At 39.1% G+C, this 19,985-nt stretch overlaps 1 protein-coding gene across 13 annotated transcripts in view; it reads right to left on the bottom strand.

Moving 5' to 3' along the window:
- Window positions 1–19,985, bottom strand: part of FOXP1 (forkhead box P1) — an 869,046-nt gene that overhangs the window by 397,445 nt on the left and 451,616 nt on the right. The window contains exon 1 of one of the 13 annotated variants that reach the window (XM_061618625.1): window positions 1,125–1,142. The exons of the other annotated variants lie outside the window; for them this stretch is intronic. The gene's annotated coding sequence lies outside the window, so the exon portion shown is untranslated. Of the gene's footprint in view, window positions 1–1,124; window positions 1,143–19,985 lie in introns of those variants that run through there. 13 annotated transcript variants of the gene reach the window in all.

The raw sequence follows: 19,985 nt of genomic DNA, 5'->3' as shown, positions 1-19,985 counted from the left end.
ATGTACTTATTTGCAATACTGTTCACAGTATTTCCAGAATCAAAATGGACAGGTTTTCAGATTTCTCTCAACTGAAGATTGTAGGTGCCTTCTTAGTAGGGCCTGTGTTTTGTTTTGGGTTGTTTTGTTTTTTATTTTTCTATTTGCACTAAACACTATACACACCCAAGAAAAAAATGTTTCACTGAAAATATCCTGTTGAAGCTGAGTGGACACAAAGAAAAGCAGCAATTACAAAGTATAATAATCTGGTTATGCTAATACAGTCAAGTATACTAGAAGCATGCTATCCAAAACGTTCACATGTATATGTAAAAACTACACCACTACCAAAACATTCCTGTGAAAGCTTAAACTTTGAATAAAAACTCACATCTCCAAAAGAAAATCTGTGTTTTACAAAATCCTGCCTACTACAATGAATATTGCTGTATAAAAAAAATAAAACACACGTATTAAAACAACATGTTTTCCAGTATGGATTTGCTGGACTACTGTTCATTATAATTTTTAAAATTATTTTGCTTCTTTAACTGTATAGAAATAAGGTCCACTATAAAAAGCTACTTGAATGAGTGCAGGATTACTCTTATGGAGGATTCCCCCCACACACACACACACACTTTTAGGTCAGCCAGTCATGCACTAGGAAGACAATCTTCCAAAAATAACTTGTCCCTCCCTCGGAGCACAGAGTTTAACAGCCTACCTTTGTTCTGGTCCTGCAGATAATAACTGGCAAGGCTCAAAACTGAAAGATTCTGGAAGAGCCCAGGGTGTTCAGAGTAATAAGAAGTAGAGAAGACAACAATGATGAAGAAGAAGAAATAACACAAAAGCTTCTAAAAGAAATTGGTCTAACTGACAATTGGTCCCAACAAAGCATGTGCATCTGTGGCATTGTTTATACAGGACTGAGTGCACTTCTGTTCCAGCAGCATCTACAACTGGCATTTTAAAGGACATAGGCATGATAATCAAGAGAAATAGCACATCTCTGGGTGAAGGTCTGAGATACCTAAAGCAGCATATTGTGGGGTTTTGCTTTCTTTTAAGCAATGTCTGTATCAATGATGAACATTAGTTTGAGTGACAAACGTCCCTGGCTAAATTGACATTCTTACCTTAATGTTCCTAGTAAAAGGCTCCGGCAAACAATACTCATGGAAGGAGCATGTAAAGATATGTTTCAAGGGATTAATCCACAGCTTTCAAAATTAATTTAAAAGAAAGAAAACCAAAAAGGAAAAATACCCACAGTGACTTATATTTCCAAACAAATGCATCTCAGCTTGGGTTGCATGGCATAAAGCAGGTTTACATACACATAGCTGTGTGTCAGAAGGCAGAGTTCTTTAAGATTTACTTGACACTTATTTTCCGGGAAGCCTTTTGTGGAGTTGTGCCGTTTGTTTCTTATTGTCTGTGAAGCAGTTAGAAGCTTCTCCCCGAGGGGGCCCCTCAGCCCCTGGCTCGACCGCTTTGACAGGGAGGTAACCATATTAGGATGTGTATGGTAAAGTAAACAATAACATAGTTGCAATGAAATGGATTTTTTTTCTGTTTGAGCTATCCTGTTGGTGTCAGCCCTGTGTTTAGCCTTTCCCACTAGTTTTATTCTCTAGTTCAAACAGGCCTTCTTTAATGAAAACAAAAAAGAGGGAGTGGGGAGGTAAAGGGAAGAAACGTTTCCAGTTTCCAAACTTCTGTTTGAAAGGGTTACCCCCCCTTCTGTTTTTTTAAATGGCAAGAAGGGAAAGGGGGGAGCTTTAAGCATCCTAGTAAGAGGCATGCCAACTAAATTATTATTATATACACCCAGTATTTTTAGAGTACCTCCAATATTATTAGCAGGATATGAACATTAAAAGCAGTTGTTTAAGATTAGATAATTATTTTTTTTTAAAAGCTAAAAACAAGTGTGCTAGTTAAAGTCCAAGTATATCCACAGAAACAGGCTCACTTTAACGAGATTGTAGGTCGGGCAAGCACATGCAACTTTGCCAGTTCTACATGCTAAAAGCATTTTATTCAAAACTGTAAAGGCAGGTGTTAAGCTTTTTAATTAGAAACAGCACTAAGCATGTGCAAGGTAAGCAGCTCCTCCAGAAACATCCCCCTCCCCAAAAAAGAGAAAACATTCTATGGTCTAAAAGACAAACCTTTTACACCAATTGTTATTTAGAAACCACAGTGTCACTTACAAAAGAAGTTGCCAGGATTAGGGGGGGAAAGCAGACTCTCGCCAAATGAAGGCTGCAAACCTGTGCCTTGTTATGCAAGAGTTATGTTCCAATGACATCAGTCACACTTAGGCACAGACAGCACTTAAGTTCTGGAAATCCTGAAAGACCAGGAAATCAATCGGACAGGGCACAAAACTGCAGCCTGAGAGATTAGCATCTAGAGGTGCAAGCTGAGTATAACATCTACATATTTGAAGTCAGTTGGGGGGGCCTTCCCCAACCTAAGCAGGATGCCTGGAGCAGTTACCCTTCCAGAAAGACATGACATAAGGACAGGTTCTTTTCGAGTATTCTGCAGCACTACCAGTCAGCATTAGTCACTGAACACTAAGAGACAAAGCAGACATTCTCTGGAAAAGGAATTGACAAAAGAATTCAGTGATGCTCTCTGAGCATCAGGCACCAGGGAGATAAGGTAGGCTGGGACTTGAGGAGACAGAGTGGGTAGTAAAGCAGGGACAGGAACGCAGGTAGGAGGAACCAACTTAGTAGTAAACTGACCATATAGCAGGACCACATGACACCTGTACTGTCAAGCCACCTCAAACTAATTATCCCATTTTTCTGCAAGTGAATCTTGAACTAGAACTTGGGCGTAGAGTTCTGATAAAACCTAGCATCAGGTCTCTCTAAGCAACTGAATTTTCAAGGAGTTGAGACTGTGCATTACTCTCTGTACTGTGTCACATTCAAGAACTAGACAAATAAATGAATGAATGAATAAAAGAACAAGTGAACACAAGAAGATATCAAAATCAGTAAATCACACAAACAACTAGCAGTTCAAAAGTTCAAAGACATGATGGCCAGTTCACTAACGCCTTAGCACTAAACCAATAATAAACTTGACTCCATCACTCCTCATACTATAGACAATTTCATAGCATCATTTTCATTAGCTTGCCCTACGGAAAACTGCTAGCTATTTATGTATATGCTAAAATAAATTAGCCATTTCATCGAGCAGCATGATTCATATAAAATACACAATGCTCAATTTTACAGTTGGGATAAATAATACATCAATATATTAAATACAAAATGTTTTTATCGGTATTATCATCATTTTTATTAATGTGGAACTCTTGATCTTGAATTCTGCTCATGCATAAAATATTTATTGGATTTATTAGTTTCAATTACACACACACACACACACACACACACACACACACTGAAATGGCCCAGTGAATCTTAGCAGTAGGATCTGTGGGAGAGGGGAATCCAATATTTAAAACAAATGGGCTTGGATCCAAAGAACCATGAGTGGAAGAAACAAATGCATTAGTGCTGTTCCATGAACTCCTTCCCAAAGTGTAGTGCCACAATGCATCAGGGACTGTGTTACAGTACAAGAAATAAAGAATAAGTAAAAAGACCAGCTATAGTGTATAAAATGAAGTATGACATAAAAAGACCTTGAGAATTAGTTTGCACAAAGTGTCACACAAGGGCTTGCACAAACATAAGAACTGCTCTGTATCTGGGAGTCACTTATGCATGCAATGCTCTTCTGTTAAGTTGGAACCAGTCATTCCATGAGCAGAAGGGCCCTTCTGCTTCTGCTTCTGCAAGGACACCTTTGGTTACAACCCAAAAATTCAGTCAACAATAGGGATAATATTCTTTACAAAATTATTTTTATTAAAGTAAATCACATAAGAAGATAAAGACAGCATGTCTCATCTAGTCCAACATCTTGTTCTCACAGTGGCAAACCAGCAAGCAGGACCTGAGCGCAAAGCACTCTCCCCTCCAGCAGTTTCTAGCAACTGGTATTTGGAAGCATACTGTCTCTACCTATGGAGGCAGAGAATAGCCATCATGTTATTAGATCATGCAATTTCAAGTTTGGGGGATGGGAAAAGAGAAGGCCCTCCACTGCCTTTTAACATTTTATATTAACTTAATAACAAAGGTAATTAGAAAACAAAGAATAGTAAGTAGCATTTGGCACTGGCATGTAATTTATAACACTTTATGTATATTCAGAGAGCTTTGGCTATGGCGCGGTATATAAATGTAATAAAAATGTCAATTTTTTTTAAACAAATTTAGGAGGAACAATCCAGAATCACACTATTGAGGTTAGGGAAGTCGGTGTCTGAGGCAGCTAACAACATCATCATAGTCAAACAAAAGGCTTTAACCTGTTGCTGAGCAGATGTCAACAAAGTTAGAGATAGACTTCACTGGGGAGAGTGTTCCAAAAACAGGAAGCCACAACTTAAAAGGCCCTCTTCCTTGTCTTCATTCTCTGAGCTTCCCTTAAAGGAAAAACATAAGAACATAAGAACATAAGAAGAGCCTGCTGGATCAGGCCAGTGGCCCATCTAGTCCAGCATCCTGTTCTCACAGTGGCCAACCAGGTGCCTGGGGGAAGCCCGCAAGCAGGACCCGAGTGCAAGAACACTACAAAAACACTGCAAAAACCCACAAGAGGGTCTAAGATAAAGGCATAAGGGTGCAGGTAGGCTGATATTGGGAGAGGCATTACAGAAGATTTGGGGGTTCTGAGTTATAAAGAGCTTTATATGTCATAACCAGCACTTTGAACTGAACTCAGAAGTGTGTAGGTAACCAGTGTAGCTTGTAACAGAACTGGTGTTATATGATATTGCCTCAAAACTGTCAGCACTTTGGCAGCCATTATGCACTAGTTGAAGCTTCCAACATCTTTCAAAGTCACCCCCATGCAAAGCACACTGCAGTAATCCAATATTGAGGTTACCAAAGCATAGATAACTACAGCCATGTTATTCCTATCCAAAAAGGGTTGCAGTTGGACCATCAGCATAAGCTGGTGGAAGCCACCCTGTGTAACCAAGGCTACCTGTGCCTCAAGTGATAGCAATGGATCAGTAAGAACCCCTAAACTACAAAGCCACTTCTTCAGATGGGAGGGAAATCATATGGGTGGTATCCTTGAAAACCAATCATAGTGCTGTTTACTGCTTCTTATAGGAGAGTGTATCATATGATTTCCCCCAATTTTCCCATCTCATTTCCCTGATTTCTTTTAACTGTGAATCCAAAATACATGGTTTCATGACAAGTGGGAATAGAAAATGTCTGACGCTAGACATCCCACCCCTTGGATCATGAGGCAGAAAATTAAGTTACACATTAAAACTGCCACATTATGAGAGTTTGGAATAGTTCTCATGCAACAGTTGTAATGCGTATAAGTGCTCCCCACCGAGACACCCTACCGAGTTCTGTGCCACTCCTAAGAATCTCTGGCAAGGGAATGGAAATTCTCCCTGAGATGGTGGCAATCTGCATTAGCTATCCTACATGTTATGATATCCCCCTATACAGGTTCTGTTTCAACTAGCCTCCACATAGTAATTATTTCTAGCATATAGAATGGTATTTACAATGCTCAGAGTAGTACCTCAGAGGAGACTGCAGTACCAATAAAGGTAGAATATGATGGCAACACAAGACATAAGAATGCACCCACACAATTTAGAAGGGGTTTGTAATCATGAAAGAGAACAATAAAGCATAAGGATCAAAAACTTGCAGACATGTACCAAGGTTAAGGAATTGATATAGTGCTGCTTTTGCATAAAAAAAAAGATGGATGAATTATTAAAGTGGGAATTCTACCTTCCAGTATCTTTTTTCACCACAGGCCACTCAAGCAGTTTCACTATCACAGCCTATGGTCCAGGGTGAGGATTTCAGGTAAAGAAGTCATGGACCTCTGCAGGTTTTAACAGGAGATTCACCATCAAGAACCTTCCTCCTCATCACCTCTACACACTACATTCTTGTCCAATGCCTTGTTCTTAGGAGGCACAGCTTCATCCTAATACTGTACCAACATTTGCAAAAGATATAATGCGATTTGGTGGTGATAGGAGATCATTTCCATCCTACATGCATCCCACACTGCTCCAGTAAAATCTATACTCATGTACATAATCACAAATATTTTTATTTATTTATTTATTTCCCGCCCTTCCTCCTAGCAGGAGCCCAGGGCGGCATCTCTTTCCCACACTACCATGTCTAATTCCTATACGGCCTAAAAACCTTAAAGTGATGTGGTACCAGACAGGTCTAGTAACATAATGAAAGGGTTAATGTCAATGGCAAACAAGTTGGGGAAAAACTGCACCATATTTGAAAACCAGAACGTGGTAAGAAAGGGAAGCAGAACTGTTGAATTTCCAGTTGATAAGTACCTCTTTGACACAAATAACTGATTTCCTTGGTGTGTCAAAAATGTAGTTGAGTATGCATCTCAAATTTGAGACTCAGAGCAGGTAGCCAATGTACAAACTGTTCTCCAAACTCTGTTAATAATGGAAAATGCCTAACCCCCAAACAAGTCTTCTTATCACAGTGCTGTTCTTTTTTGTTTTGTGATGAGGACAAAGCTCCAGTTGGCACACAGAAGAAACCAACACCTTTTACCCGCATTACTTGAACCATTTTTGAAGCTTGGACTTCAATCGTGAAAATCTAATTAGTCAATTAACCAACTGCACAATTCAGCTGACCATATGTTAATTCCTTAAATATATATATATATTTCATATGAGCAGTTCTCTCTGTTCACCATTTATTATTTATTTATTTCAGTCTGCTGTCTGACCATCTCACAGCTCAAGAAAGCTAACAGTGTTTCAAATGACCTGGAATGTAATATTAAAAAAAGAAAAGGTAATACTTTATTTCGTACTAAAATATAAAATGCAGTTTGCTAAAATGCCTCTGCACCTGATTAGCCACAGCTATAAATTGGCACATAGCATAAACAATATACTCAACAATCTACTAGTTCCACACAACTATGGAGAACAAAGTCCATCAATGGAAGGACAAATATCCTTCTTCCCCTATATCATGAAATTATAAATCACTATTACTTATCTTCACTAAGTCCCCAAATATGTTCAGAGATTAACCAGTCACTTAGGGTGGAGAATCTAGGATACAGTTTAGGTAAAAAGGGAAGAAACAGCTGAGTAACTTGAACATGATAGCAACTTACCATACAAGCCTTGTAATCTCACATTGGATACTTCTGTATTCTTTAAAGAAAAAGGGCAATAAAATTGAGCCTTATGGCATGACATGAGAAGCAATAGATAACCACCATTAGAGAGGTCCCTCTCTACCAAAATTTTCACCAGTGTAAATGACTCCTCATAGAGAACTCACCTGCAATGGATTGCAGGGTTGGCTCAATAATACCCCATGTTAACGCAGATGTGTCAGCCATTTCATGATACTTAGTATCAAAAAACTTCAAATGGCCTTGCATCATCAGGTTAGAATTTTCCCCACTGTCTCAAGGCTTACTCTTCACCAATCTGGGTTCCATAGATAGAATGAGAATTTGACTAAAGTAGTGATGGCGCTTATTTTATTGGACAGAGATTCTGTGCCTTTAGCAGCTGTATGGCAGGCAGAAATCAGTTACCAATGTTTTCCCATCATTTCATCTCTGTGCTGGAAAAGGTTAGTAACTTTTCTAAGCATGTTCAATCAAACATGCTTAAAAAGCCCTTTTCAGACCTTCACATTAGTGTGAAGGTCTGAAGAGCAGTCTGCATGTGTGGGGATGCTGGGGGCAAGGCTTGCACGTACACTTCTGCCATCATAATGGGTTTTACAGTTCATATGATCAGGCAAACACCTGAACACACAGAGAACAATACTGGTAGCATCCCATAAACAAAGCTCAATAGTAGTATTTGTATAAACCTCTGTTCTGTCTTTAGTTTTTCCTCCCCTATCTAAGAATGGGAAAGGGTTAGCTTACTTACGGAACTTTAACTGTTTGTGTGAACATGGTCATAGTTAGTAGAGAACAAGATGAGAAGGGAACGCTCAGTCTAAAGAAAACAGAATCATATCAACGCAGAATTGTACAGGTAAACCCCGTTTTAGAGACCCAAGTAGGATCTATGTATTTTTATGCATTGTTTTCTTTTGGCTGCTCTGAAGAGGTTTGTGATTAATAATGGCACACACACTAGTTACATATTTAGTGTACATGGCAATGGGATATTTAATTTGAGTAGTCATTAGAAAAATTGTTGGTCTGTTACCTTTATCAACTGAATGCCCCTTGAAATTACTTGCATGTGATTTTTATTCTTATTTTTTAATTTTTTGTCACCTTCCTACGAAAATCTATAACCAAGTTCTTCTCATTGTATAGATAGAGTGTGTTTCAGTGCCTCCAGAAATGTGCAGCACTGGCATGGAAGTATCCCATGCTATGGATGGGGAAGAACTATATGATGCACCTGCTAGACATCACAACAACATTGTGAAGATCTACATATCTGCATAGTAATAGTATTTGTAGGCAGGCCCTTAGATGGTACAGCAAATACATCAACATTTTTTATTAAAAAATGTGTAGGGACATGAAAGAGTTATATTTTCAGTAACACATCAATAAAGATATTGCTACCAGTGAGATATATATATATATATATATATATATATATATATATATAGCCACTTTCAATTTCCTTGCATCTCTCTTTGCTATACCTTATCAAGGCAGAGTGAAAGAGTATCCAATTTAATATCAGTTTGCAAGACTGGAGATTTCTTCATATCTTATGCAGCAAGGAAAGCTTCAGGGGATGGCTTAGGAGTCTAAGCATCAGGTTTTAAACACCTTGATTGGCTGGAACGTCAGATCCCATCAAGGCTGACTTAGTCCTTCACATTTCTTTGGTAGATAAACTAAATTCATGTAGTTTATTTTGCTGGGTACTTCTGAATGAACCCTTAAGAACTGATGTCTTCCCTACTCTGCACAAGTTTTCTCTGAAAACTCCTTTGGCCTTAGCCTTAGCTAGTCGACAGCAGAGTGTGACATATAGAAGTAAACTCCCATACTGGAGTTTTGAAGTTTGTTTTCCCCCATTTGATTTTTGTGTATTTAAAAAAAAATTTCTATTCACTTTTTACCAAGTTGTAAGTTAACAGAAACAGTGTTAAGTACTATCAGTCACAACAAACCAATCATCAACCAACTCACCCTGCCTCCCTCTCCTAAACAAGTGTCTTACTTGGATCCTGTATTTAGTAAATGCACACTCTGTGACTGTTCTTTTAGTAGCAGAGGACACATGTTTATAGTAGAAAGGGAAAGGGGGGGAATGTAGGATAAAGAGAAAAGGCATAAGAAAGAAGATTGGCAGCAATTCCCTAAGATAATCACAACATTTTCTAGAAATATATTCCAGATAGTATCACAGGTTTCTTTTTGTCTGTTAAAAAAGACAGTTCTTTTCTTCTCTTCCAGATCTGTATGCTGCATTATACAAGAACATATAGAGTTTTGGCTTTCAGTGCTGCCATCATTAACCATTTGACTACCATGACTAGTCTTGCAATTTACATACACCATAGGATCATAAAAAGCTGCCCTATACTGAATCAAACCATTGGCCCATCTAGCTCCATACTGCCAACACTGCCTGGCTGCAGGTCTCCAGCGTTTCAAACACGAGTCTCTCCCAGCCCTTCCTGGACCCGCCAGCAGGGGTGTAGTCATTCAGGGCCTTACTTCTTTGGGAGCCAGGTCCCAGCAGGGTTCCTATGTCTCCAGCATAATACAAGCCAATCAGCACAAGAGTGACATGTATTAGCCACTGAGAAGAGTCTTCTAACATGTTTCCTTGTCCTTTCCGGCTGACTGGGGTTATCAGAGTGAAAGGAGGTGAGTCCACCACTGAGAAGACCCTTCTCAGTAGCTAACCATTTCCCTTTCATGCTGATTGGCTCCTAGGGACCTCTGTTGTGGTGGGAGAAGGCATTAACAAGGATCTTATTCTCAACTGAGCTGCAAAGAGGGTGAGGGAAGATGTGTGGTTTTGTTCCAAGAAGCAAAGGAAGTTCCTTACTCTACAGCATGATGAAGATGATGATGATGAAGATGATGAAAAATTGCATGAATGAGCTAAACCCTCTCTCTTTTTCTAGCATTCCAAATATGTGTAGAAGGAGGCGGAGGAGACACAGGAAGATAGGAGAAAGGGTAGAAAAACCCCTTCCTACTTTGTAGAAAGTACAAAAGGTTACAAATTCAATGCAAAATGACTGTCTAGCCTGCTTAGAGTGTCTAGCCTGCTTAGAGAGAAAAGACAGTGAATCCTGATATCATCCCATCTACAATACCAAGCAGTTTGGTAGCAACAGGAAAGAACTCCAAATTCAGTAATTCAGGCAATATCTCTGATGGTGAGAAAGGACAGTCAAAGAGTGACAGTGACAGAGAAGCAGAAAGCAGTATTCAAGCCTGGCCAGATAATTCTATAATCTTAGGACAGTTGTATAATCTTAGAAAGGGGTGTAGCAGTGTGGTGGCATGGCTGCAACTATCATGAAAGAACCCTGCACTTCTGAATTTGCCACTATACTACATTGGGGATTGAACCTGAGCCCTTCTACACACAAGGCAGATGCTCTACCACTAAGCTACGACCATTCCCCAAAATGAAAACCTGAGAGAAACCAAAACTGACAAGTCTGTCCATCCCTACAGACTAGCAGTGGCTCTCCATGATTTCAAGCAGGAGCCTTTCCCAGCCATACCTAAAGATGCACAAGATTGAAACTGGAACATTTTGCAAGGCAAAGGAGATGCTCTACCACTGAGCTATGGCCCTAACCTTCTAGAGCAGCCTTGCCCAACCAGTGTGCCTCCAGATGTTGTTGGACCACAACTCCCATCAGCCTCAGCTAGCATTGCCAATGGTTAGGAAGATGGGAGTTGTAGTCCAACAACATCTGGAGGCACACTGGTTGGAAAAGGCTGTTCTAGAGCCTTCTCTCAAAGGTGAGTACCCAAAGTATAAGGTGCCTAAATTTAAATGCACACAAAGTTAATATATTTTGAAACGTCATTCCACCATGGTTCTATTGTTTTACATTTTGAGAAAGTTTACAGATTGTGTGAAGTATTAAGTTGAGACCTATCCCAGTCTGCATCTGTGTCAGAATTGTTTAATATGTTTTTTAATAATGTTTTTAACCCTTTTAAAAAGTTTTTGTTTAAAAAAATGTTTTAATGCTGTTTTGTTTTAATGTATTTTAAGATCTGTTTTTATGATGTTTTAAAGTGTTTTAGTGCTTTGTTTGCCGCCCTGGGCTCCTGCTGGGAGGAAGGGCAGGATACCAATTAAATAAATAAATAATAAGTATTATTTCTGCTCTATTCAGCACTGGTTAGGCCTCATCTTGAGTACTGCATCCAGTTCTGGTCTCCACACTTCAAGAAGGATGCAGACAAACTGGAACAGGTTCAGAGGAGGGCAACAAAGATGACCAGGGGTCTGGATACAAAGCCCTATGAGGAGAGACTGAAAGAACTGGGCATGTTTAGCCTGGAGAAGAGAAGACTGAGGGGAGATATGATAGCACTCTTCAACTACATGAAAGGTTGTCACACAGAGGAGGGCAGGGATCTCTTCTCGATCGTCAAGAGTGCAGGACACGGAATAATGGGTTCAAGTTGCAGGAAGCCAGATTTCAACTGACATCAGGAAAAACTTCATAACTGTTAGAGCCATACGACAATGGAACCAATTACCTAGAGAGGTGGTGGGCTCTCCGACACTGGAGTCATTCAAGAGGCAGCTGGACAGCCATCTGTCAGGTATGCTTTGATTTGGATTCTTGCATTGAGCAGGGGGTTGAACTTGATGGCCTTATATGCCCTTTCCAACTCTACTATTCTATGATTCTATGACTGTTAAAGCCTCAGCTGTCATGCAGAAGACAGAAGTGAGGAAATACATACAAAAAGTCAAAGTCACCAGAATGTTTCTGGTGGACCAGAAGGCAGGACAGATTTTTTTTTTAAATGGCATTGATTGACATTGCAGTTTCCCAGTATCAAGCTTATATTTAGGACAGGCATCATTCACCACATAAGCTCTTGTAGAATTTGCAATTATGTTGTCTAGCTACACAGGTTTAACTTATGGTCACACATGTGGGTTCACATAAAAAATATTGCATTCAAAAGGGGAAGTGAAACTGGAGTGAAAGTAAAAGCATCATTTTGTCATCACCACCCCTCACCCCACCTTTCACATTGCAGGACTGAACAAATTGGAAACTGTTCTGGATTAAACAGCTGATGGTATTGCTAGGGACAAGACATTCCAAAAGGAACAGACCTATATGTCAACTTTTTACGTTTGCATAGCCCATAACTGGGCAGTAAGAAAGAATTCTAATAAATAGGCAAGCTGAGGGAAAGCACACTAAAATGTAACTAACAAATCTCTCTTCCCAGATCATAAATATATATTTTTTGTAGCATGCATAAGGATTCAAGATTCAGCTGTGTATTTTATTATTGTACTTAGATTTCTGAAGTCCTTTTAGTAGGCAGCCAACTTTGTTGTTTTTCTTCAAAAAAGCATAAAGATACCTAGTTTAGTAGGCATCTGAACTGAGGTACAAGTTCAATATGACATGTGGACTTCACTGTCTCTCAAACAGTAACATTACTTGTACTAACAAGCAGCTCAGTGACAAGCAACTGCACTAACATTTAACTTTCCAGACCTGCTTCAAAATGCTGCTGTTGTCTTGCTAAACAGTTTGTGTTCCGAGACCAGCACATTCAGAAGCCCCGCATGAGCTCCACCAAACACGTGTTAAAGTCACCTGGAGAGCCATTACTTGAAATATCCTCCATCAAAAAATTGAGAACCAAAGCAGAGGAGAGCAGTTACAGCAATGGTCCCATGGCTGTGGAATTTGTTGCCAACTCAAGTCCCACTATGAAACTTCTCTTTAGCAAACAAAACAGGCCTTGTTTTTCTTTATTAACAAGCAGTTTATATTTTATGAGAGTGCTGGCCCACTACTTCTGGATTTCAATTCTGCTTTCATGGCTGTTAGTTTTACCAGATTTTAACAATTGTTCTAATAGTTTTTACTGCTTTAATGCACTTGTAAGCCTCCTTATAAGAAATATGGAGTGTTGAGCATGGAGACAGGGAGTTTGGGATAATGTTTATTTAGAAATCAAATTAAAGGTCTCACTTGACTACAGAACATAAAAAAGACACTTCTTGAAAAGTATGACCCATGACATTTGATACCATGAACTACATCATAAAGAATGTTAAAGTTCAAATGGCAATTTAAAATTAGGCAGAAGTTAACACAAGTGAAAAAAATACAAATGAAAGCAATGTTAATTATTTTAAGTAGTACTACGCTACTTGTGCCAGAGGAGTTGCCACTCTCCTCATCAGTATATCTGATGTATACTGATACTGTATATGTTGGGGGAAATTGCACTTGTTGAATTTCTGCTTGTAAGAAAACATTTCAAAGGATAGAGCTGCTATAAAGGTAAAAATGATAACTTCATTCAGCACCCAATTTGTGTTCATGCACAGGAGCTTGTACAGGAATACCCCGCATTAACGTATGCAATGGGTCCAGAGCGAGTACGTAAACCGAAAATGTACTGAAAGTGAAGCAGTACCTTTTTTCACTTATCAATGCATATATCGTCATATACGGGCATAACTGATGTAAATAACGCATTTATAACTAAAATAAACACAGTAGGCCTTATTTTAAGAAAAAGTTTGTAGTTGGAAACTGATTGGGTGGTGGCGTCATGCCGTCAAGTGTCCGTTCTTGCGAAGCAAGCGTACGTAAAGAGGGGAATGGTGCTACTGTAAATATGTCCGTACTCGCGAGTGTCCGTAAAGTGAAGGTCCGCATAGCGGGGTATTCCTGTACTGTGTTTGACTTTCATCTCAGTCCTACATTTTTCCAAAAGGAGAAAATACCATGTTCAATATGTTATGAGAATACAGCCGCACAAGGACCTACAAGGGCAAGTCAACTGTATTGAAAACAAAAACAGGAAAGTTTGGGTTCCTATTATGTTGCTTATAAGCATATTTACAAAGATTTATGTGATACAATACACAAGGAATTGTCCAGTTCCCATGTCATCCATATCTAGCCCAGTGGTCCCCAAACCTTTTCCCCATTGATCCCTTGAAAAGTGCTTATGGTTTTGGCAGAGCACTTAATGTTTTTTCTGTCAACTGTACCTATTGTAATGCACTGTGTTAGATGCTGTATGATTTTTAACTGAATTTTCATTGCTTCTTTTATTTCTTATGGTGCACTCTATAGAATTCAAATTGTAATATAATAAAATACTATATAAGAAATAAAAGAATAAATGAAAATTCAGTTAAAAATAAATATGACTATTTAATGCAGACGTGTTGTGGACCACCTGAATGAGGCTTGTGGACCACTGGTGGTCCACAGACCACAGTTTGGGAACCCCTGATCTAGCCTATACTAAGCTTTTATTCCCACTAATTAGCTGTTATTCTTCAATAATATTTTCTTGAACAGTTAATTGGACAAAACATATTTACCACCAATGGAACATCACTACACTGTTTGTATAAATATACTTATGGGATAAACAATTGGAAGAAGTAGCCTGCCCCTTACTAAAGCATTTACCTTAATGAGTTCTATCACAAGCACTTTTATCTCCGAGAGAGCCATACTTACTGACATAACACAACCAAGAACTGTGTGTATGATTCAGGCAAGGTTGAGCACTTTTAAGTCTCATTGGTTTCAACTTTGTCTAGATTGCAACATAGGCATTAAGTGTGTAAGATAATATTAATTAGACTGATGCAATGCTGTATACCAGCATCTGCATCGGCAGTGCTGGGTCATCTTATAACACATAAATCCTGCTTTAAAAGATATCAAGTCCCACAGGCTCCTACTGTGCTGAACCAGCCTATGTTGAACATGATGACGCAAGACTGACCTGCTGGATAAGAAACTAGTTCTTCCATCATCCACTTGCCCAGTTTGTTGTTGCCAATCTGTCTTGAGTGCCCTATAAATGCTATTCAGGAATACCTCATGAGTTGTCAAGCGCCCACCATCTCTCCTTCTTGGTTCTCCCCAATTGCTTTAACAAAGTGCTTAGGTCAAATTTCCCTTCATTCATTCATTCGAACCGTGGAAACCCATCAGACTAACTCTCCTAATTGAGTTTTCACTACCTGTCTCTTAATTTCTAAAATGGTCGACATCACTGTGCATGTGCGGATGTACACACATATGTGCATACATGCATATGCACCCACAGACACCATGTACCCAATGCTGAAGAGATTTGCCACGTATATAAAAAACATACACTCCACCTTTATTCACCAAGTAACCTCAAGACAGCTTACAAAATATAATCTTATAATAACACTAAAATCATCAAATTATATATATAAAAAAATAACACGGCAAACCACAAACTCCTATACTCTGTTCTGGGAGATTTCAGATTGGCCCCAGGGTTCTTCCCACACTTGCTTCAGTGGGACCAAGGGGTACAGAAACAGACTAGGAAAAGTATTACTCTAAGAAACCTTTATAATAAATACCAGTACACATTCAAAAAAACTACATTAAGTGCAATGGCTTTTACATGGTATTATATCGCTATTGAGCTGGTTGGATAATTCTATGTAAAAGGTGTTGCTACCATATCTGTTTCTATTTGTTCACAGAACAGCACTTGAAGAGTCTTGAACTTACTGTAATTTTCAAAGGCAGTATCTTACATACTTTACACATCTTTAAACGTAGGATTAATCCAAGCCTTGCCAGGAAAAATTAACCTGTTCCATTAGAAGTTAAGAAAACTGATTCCTGCAATGGCAAATCACAGCATATGGCCAAATGGACAACTTCATTCCACTTCAAAGAGAAATTAAGTAAAACACTCTGGGGTATATTCTGCTCTTGGTATAGTCTCAGATCCTAATTAACACTACCAGCAACACTACATGTGTGGAGTGCTAATCAAGCATACAAGAAAGCAGGCCCATTCACAATATAAACTTTTTTTGCAAAGCAAAAACCTGATGCACCTCAAAAGAAAAACTAAAAATGAAAAAATGATATTTTTAATAACTGCCTTCACTACTGCTATGCAGTTGTGCAGCAGAAACAGAATCTGACAATGTATATAATAATACTGTTGAGTTGTAGACCAGAAATTAGAGTCTAGTATAGGTTTATCATCTTAACTGGAGATCAGAAAACTGGCTCCTAAAGAGAAAGAAAGAACATCAATTCAATTTTTCTTAGAAAACCATTTCCTACCAACTTTGAAAACAAGAATGCCTACAGTGATCTGATTGGTTTCTTTGTGATTGTTTTGGCTCAGCTCCTTCATCCCTCCTCGGTTGGGAGGCTAAATGTTAGCCTAACCACTAGCTTCAGAGGGTTTTCTTCTTATTAACCTTCCACTTTGTGTTTCCAATTTTAGAAAGCAGTAAAACTATCTTTCAGCAAATTTCACCTTCTCTTATTTGCTTCTGAGGTGAGAATTCAAGTTTATTTTCCCATGGACAGTGAAGGACTGCTGAAAAAGTACAGTGTACACTTTATATGTTTGGCTTCAGCTTTTCAGGTAATGGGCATCTGAGGCTTCCAAGGAGCTCGTAATTTTAATTTGGAAGGGTTTTCTTGGCAATACAGTTTTTAGCAACCTCATATTGTAAACAGTTTACATTTATCTACATTTATGTATTTGTGTATGTATGTATTTATAACAAGCAATAACCTGGCTGGGAGATATGTTAACAGTTTATCCTACAAAACAGATACCTATAAAAACACTGGAGATACTTGTTCAAAATATATCCTAGTTTCCTTTCATCGTTGTCATGGTCCTGGGGTCCCAGACTCCTCAGAGCTTGGGCAGCCTACAACTGATTCATTTATGCCTTTAAATACATAGGGAGGAAATCCCCAGTCATATATAGAATGTGAACGAGGATTTAATATTATTTATGAGGAGGAGGAGGAAGAGGAGGAGGAGGAAGAGGAGGAGAAGAAGAATCTAACCCTTAGGATATTTATATTAACAAACAATAATTCAAAGAAAGAGCATATAACTACACGGATTACTGATAAATGTAAGGTACTTTTTCTCATACTCATCACAATAGAAAATAAAGATTAGTAATCTTAGCAAGACTCTAAAACCACATAGCCACTTGTGAGCACAGCACATAACTATAGTTATGATATCTGCTACTAACAAGTATGAACAAATAAACTCTCAAGTTACCAACCAATATTCCCAGAATGTTGGTTGGTAACTTCGAGAAGTGATATAAATATCCATATATCTCAGCTTGGTAACCTGGGGGGGGGGGATTACAGTCTGCATCCAAACCTATAATTAAATTCCCCAGTTCAGGCAGGCATGATCTTACTAGAGCCTCAGGCTTCAGTGCTCCCCCCTCCATTGTGGCATGCACATGATAAAGATATTGGAAGCATTTGCTTCCAGGATTAAACTAGACACAGTTTGTTGTTACATTCCACAAGGACAAACTGTAGTTAAACTATAGTTTCCTGAAACAAAATCGACTTGTGGTTTCAAAATCAAACTACAATCTCTGACCTTAGCTTGTTTTAACAAGTGATTAAGTTTAAACTATCCATAGTTCCCAGTTGGACAAATTGACAAGGACTTGTTAGTTCAAATCAAGAAACAGATGCTTCCAACAGATGCATACCCTACTGGAGGAATGGGGAGAGGTAACCACTCAAGCCCAAGTCTCAAGCAGGCTCATTGACAGCAGAGCTAACATCCAAACTGGATCAGAATCTCTTGGCAGAGACTTTTATTGCACATCCTGTGAAATTTCTTATTAGCCACACTGTGACAAACAAAATTGTGACAGGCCAGTACAGATAACACTCCTGATTTTAACCATTGTTGAAAGACTGGGACCATATCAGGATTGTGCACTAATCATTCCCCACAAGCTCCTACCCTTTCTTTTCTGAATTACCTTGCTGACCAGGACAGTACACTGACACAACATTAACCATAGCTGATGCTAATCAAGCTTTCATTCACTAAGCATTTGAAAACAAGGTTTTAAGCGCATTAGTAGTTAAGACCAATAGAGGGGAATACAGCTGATAATTTAGCACTCTCATGTCTAACCTCCAGGACCTTGCAGGAGCTATATCTAACTTTTCAGCCTAGTTCTACACAACCAACTGCTCCTTCAGTTGTATTTGAAGGAGGATGATTATCATAACATTACTGTTTCTGTATTGTATTTGGTAGAAGGGGCGATTTGGCTGTTTTATTGTTAAACTTGATGTTGTTTTTGAACTTGAGCCTGTAAATCACCTAGAGACATTTTGCATTAAGCAACACAAATAAGTTTTAAATAACAACAACAATTTGAAATTGTTAGGGCACAACCCAACTCCTATTTATGCTGGGCTGAGTTGAGGTGGATATGGTGGACCTCCAACTGAGTTGGTTGGTTCCCGGCTCAGCCAGGCTAAACCAGCATAAGCTCCTCATCCCAGTTCAGCCAGCTGTAAGGCCTGCAAAAGGTGCATTCAGGGGCAAGTCGGAGAAGGAGCCGGGGGGGGGGGGACTTACACGATATCCAGGACCTGTTTGGCTTCCTCCTGCAGCCCTCCGTTGTGGCAGCTGATATGCCAGGAAAAGGGGTGGCAGAAAGAAACATGTATTTTCTTTCCTTCCACCACACTCTGCTATTGCAGCCAATGGCCTCCCCTTCCAGAGGCCTCCAAGTGGCAGCTGGATATGGCAGCCCCTTCCACCAGCTCCATTTCCACCGGCTTCGCTCCTGCCAGCCTCTAGCAAGTTGGATTGCTCTGCCTGCCAAATAAGGCCCAGATCTAAGTTTTTGGCTGCTATTTCTGTTAAATAATACCCACCTCCATTCTTCATTAAATAAAGTTAATTAAACAAAAAAGAAAAAAAGAAAAAGAACCCAACCATTGTGTTTAATGTTAGCCCCAGTTTTATTTATTTATTTTATTAGATTTTTATACCGCCCGACTAGCATAGCTCTCTGGGCGGTGTACAACAAAGTGCAAAAATATACAAAAATTCCATAGTAAAATACAACAACAATGTAAAAGAATAAGAAAACTAAAAGCAATTACATCACATATTAAAACTAAATTAAGTTAGATTAAAATGCCGTAGAAAAGAGGAAGTTCAGATGACCATAATGTTCATTTAATTGTTTGTAAGCCTCTGGGTTTGCCTACAGTGCTGAAGAATTTTTCAAGGAAGCTCTGAAGAATTTTTTTTAAAAAAATAAAACAAACTCGAAACCATACTGTAAAGTGATTTGAAGATGGCAATCTAAAGTCATTAACTATCAATGTCTACTAGGCATGATGGCTATGTTCTGCCTTCACAGTCAGAGGCAGGATGCTTCTGAATGCCAGGTGCTGGAAGCCACAGGAAGGAAGAGTGCTCTTGCACTCAGGTTCTGCTTGCAGGCTTCCCACAGGCATCTGGTTGGCCACTGTGTGAAGAGGATGTTGAACTAGATGGGCCGCTGGTCTGATACAGCAGGCTCTTCTTATGTTCTTAACTTCCACACAAACAAGATACTATTTTTCTTACAAAAACCTATAAATTGAGAAAGTTACTCTTGTCCAACAACATTTTATTTCTGTAGCCTGAATCTGGGAAACACTAAAACTTAACTGTTCACTTGACAGATGGGGGGGGGGGAACAAGCAAAGACATCCCTGAAAAGCAAAATGGAAGAGACATCTTCACTTTCAAGTTCCCCATTTTCATCACTGAGTTGGCTCACAGTCTTGTAGAACCTGCTTTACCACACATGTGGTTAATGTCATCAT

The sequence above is a fragment of the Rhineura floridana genome, chromosome 3 (genome assembly GCF_030035675.1).
Source record: "Rhineura floridana isolate rRhiFlo1 chromosome 3, rRhiFlo1.hap2, whole genome shotgun sequence".
Taxonomy (NCBI): Eukaryota; Metazoa; Chordata; class Lepidosauria; order Squamata; family Rhineuridae; genus Rhineura; species Rhineura floridana.
The sequence above is the reverse complement of the archived record's forward strand: the minus strand, read 5'-3'. Positions and strand labels throughout refer to the sequence as shown.